General features: G+C 38.8%; 1 pseudogene; it reads left to right on the forward strand.

Moving 5' to 3' along the window:
* The first annotated feature begins 1,499 nt into the window (after nucleotides 1-1,499).
* Nucleotides 1,500-2,787, forward strand: LOC127086052 (3-phosphoinositide-dependent protein kinase 2-like; annotated as a pseudogene).
* Nucleotides 2,788-2,995: the final 208 nt, after the last annotated feature.

Here is a 2,995-nt window from a genome sequence, read left to right on the forward strand (position 1 = left end):
GGCCAGTTTTTCCGATATTCAGATCGAAGAAGTTTCCGACAATCAGGTCGAAGTACTTGTGGCATTCAGGCCAGTTTCCGGTATCCAGACCGAAGTGGCATTCAGGCCAGTTTTTCCGATATTCAGATCGAAGAAGTTTCCGACAATCAGGTCGAAGTACTTGTGGCATTCAGGCTAGTTTCCGGTATCCAGACCGAAGAGGCATTCAGGCCAGTTTTTCCGATGTTCAGATCGAAGAAGTTTCCGACAATCAGGTTGAAGTACTTATGGCATTCAGGCCAGTTTTTTTCGATTTTCAGATCGAAGAAGTTTCCGACGATCAAGTCGAAGTACCTGTGGCATTCAGGCCAGTTTTCCGATTTCCAGATCAAAGTGGTGTTCAGACCAGATTACCGGTGATCAGACCAACATTGATACTCTCATATTCCGATGCTTAGTGTTCAGACTAATGTGCGGCGTTCAGGCCATGGGTATTCCTGTGTTACCATTTATTTTGGTATCCAGGTCAACTTTCTGTTTCGGTACTCAGGCCGATTTTCACCGTACCAGACGGATTCTTCTTCTGAGATTACTTCTTTGCCGATTCTGACAGGCATTGTTAATTATTTTCCCAGCGGAGTGCAAATTGTTCGTCTATTCTTGGTATTCGATCACTCTTCACCCTAATCGTCAGAAAGCCGAGGCTATTCATATCGACAGGTTCATAGTGGATTGAATAGGGGCAGCTGTAACATCTCAAAATTTGTCCTCCTTTTCTTTCAAAAAAAACAAAAAACAAAAAAAACAAAAACAAAAAAAAAAGAATCACGCATCCATGCATATCATATCATATCATATCATATTGTATCATATCATATCACATCATGTCAGGATCAAAATCCGGGTCTTCTTAGTATTTAACCATCTCCCACTATGATCATATGAAGAGTGTCCAGCCTCATATTCTCTAGTTGAAGACGCTTAAATAGGGGCAACTGTCATACTCCAATTTTGGTCCTGAATTTTTTTTTTTCATTTTTATTTGGCACTTGGCCTAAAATTCACTTGCATACATTCATTCCCAAATCCATATTTTTGTTACACATTGGTCATTGTCTAGGCCTTTTTGATCATGGTGCTTTTGATTATAAAATGGATTTTAATTATTTGACTTTTTAATTTTCAATTTGATTTTAATTTCGAATTAAGTTTAATTCCAAATTTCAATTTAATCTTAATTGTTTATTTTACTAATGATTCAAGCTCTAATTGATTTTAATAAATGTTAGAATTGATATCAAAGTAATTTTAACAAATTATAGATTAATGTGATTTTATTTGGTTTTATTGGTTTTTTGTATTTTAAATTGACATTGAGATGAGTTTTACAAACACTTCAACCAAGTTCAAATTACAATCACAAATCAAGTTCCAACCAAATTCTCATTCATTCATTAATATCATACATTCAAAAATCATATTCAACCATGCATTCATATCTAGGTCATTACATAATCATCAACCAAATTACCCTTCTCTCTCTACAGATAGGGTTTTCATTTTTCAATCTCAATTTCAATTCACCCCTTTTCATAGGGTTTCTGGAGAGAGAAAGTTGTTACATGAATGTAGGGTGCTGGTGTTGTTTGTTCTTGGGTTATTACTAACCGAGCTATGTTGGAAATGGAGAAGGATTTTGATTCCAAGGTCAAGATTCAACGGACTTCTTCCTCTTCCAATGGTGCTGGTATTGTTCAGAGATCCAAAAGCTTTGTTTTTAGGGCACCTCAGGAGAATTACACCATTCAGGACTTTGAATTGGGCAAGATCTATGGCGTTGGCTCTTATTCTAAGGTTGTGAGGGCAAAGAAGAAAGACATAGGAGTTGTATATGCATTGAAGATCATGGACAAAAAAATTATTACCAAAGAGAACAAAACTGCATATGTGAAGTTGGAACGCATAGTGCTAGATCAATTGGATCATCCTGGCATTGTGCGGCTATATTTCACATTTCAAGACTCATTTTCTCTGTACATGGCACTTGAATCCTGTGAAGGTGGAGAACTTTTTGATCAAATTACCAGGAAAGGCCGTCTAACTGAGGAGGAGGCACGATTCTATGCAGCTGAAGTTGTTGATGCTCTTGAATACATACATGGTTTGGGAGTGATACATCGTGATATTAAGCCAGAGAACTTATTACTCACAACTGAAGGACATATTAAAATAGCTGATTTTGGGAGTGTGAAGCCTATGCAAGATAGCCAAATTACCGTCCTTCCAAATGCAGCATCAGATGACAAAGCCTGCACATTTGTGGGAACAGCTGCTTATGTCCCTCCAGAGGTTCTTAATTCTTCTCCTGCAACTTTCGGAAATGACCTCTGGGCACTTGGCTGCACATTATATCAAATGCTTTCTGGAACTTCTCCTTTTAAAGATGCAAGTGAATGGCTTATTTTCCAAAGAATTATAGCAAGAGAAATTCGATTTCCAGATTACTTTTCAGACGAAGCAAGAGACCTTATTGACCGGCTATTGGATTTAGACCCGAGCAGGAGACCAGGCGCAGGACCTGATGGTTATGCTATTTTGAAAATACATCCCTTTTTCAAGGCAGTTGCCTGGGATAACTTAAGGGCACAAACTCCTCCAAAACTTACTCTGGAACCCGGGACTCAATCGCCTGCTGCCGATGATGTTCAGGAGTCATAATGGAGTCCTTCTCACATTGGCGATGGTTCTGCAGCTTCTGCTAGACAGCCTGATGGCACTGCACCGTCTTCATAGGGAACTGGTTGAATAACCAGGCTAGCTTCAATTGATTCCTTTGATTCAAAATGGCAACAATTTTTGGATCCCGGGGAATCTGTCCTTATGATCTCCATGGTGAAGAAATTACAAAAATTACAAGCAGGAGGTGTCAGCTCTTTTCTACATTAGGACAGCTAGATCTCATCCACCAATACCTGAACAACTGTCTGCTGAGGCGAAGGACTTTTTGCTGAAATGC

Source organism: Lathyrus oleraceus, chromosome 5, assembly GCF_024323335.1.
Source record: "Lathyrus oleraceus cultivar Zhongwan6 chromosome 5, CAAS_Psat_ZW6_1.0, whole genome shotgun sequence".
NCBI lineage: Eukaryota > Viridiplantae > Streptophyta > Magnoliopsida > Fabales > Fabaceae > Lathyrus > Lathyrus oleraceus.